This window comes from Arachis ipaensis, chromosome B07, assembly GCF_000816755.2.
Source record: "Arachis ipaensis cultivar K30076 chromosome B07, Araip1.1, whole genome shotgun sequence".
NCBI lineage: Eukaryota > Viridiplantae > Streptophyta > Magnoliopsida > Fabales > Fabaceae > Arachis > Arachis ipaensis.
In genome coordinates this window covers 106,606,620-106,607,244 of record NC_029791.2, presented here as the reverse complement: position 1 = coordinate 106,607,244, position 625 = coordinate 106,606,620, and positions in this window count along the sequence as shown.

Genomic DNA, 625 nt, shown 5'->3' with positions numbered 1-625 from the left:
AGTAGGCTAGCAAGCTGGAAAGGAAGTTTACTCAATCGGGCTGGTAGACTTTGCTTGGTTAATTCTGTTGTCGCTGCTATTCCCACGTACCAGATGCATGTCTCTATTTTTCCCAAAGAAATCATTAGTAAATTGGAATCTATGATGAGGAATTTTCTTTGGAAAGGACAAGTTGATGGAAGAGGATTGAATCTTGTTAGTTGGAAGGTACTGGTTACTCCAAAAAAAATGGAGGTTTAGGGATTAGAGATCCTTATTGTGTAAATATTGCTCTTCTTGGGAAGCTAGTTTGGACTTTCTTCCAGCAGCCAAACAAGCTATGGGTCCAATTGTTGGATGCCAAATACCGATCATCTCTATATGACTGTTTTAGTTATCCTAAGAACAAGGACTCTCCCATTTGGAGGTGTCTTTGCAAGGCTTGGGAAGTGTTGAAGGATGGGTTTGCTTGGTGTATTGGAGATTTGAACAAGAATTTTTGGTTTTCTAGCTGGAGGAAAGAAGGATGGTTATCTAATGAGATCGATTATGTTCACATTTTTTATTCGAATCTCCGGATACAGGATATTTGGTCGGTTGGTAGGTGGCATTTGGATACTCTTTATTCTCCTTTATCTCAAAATCT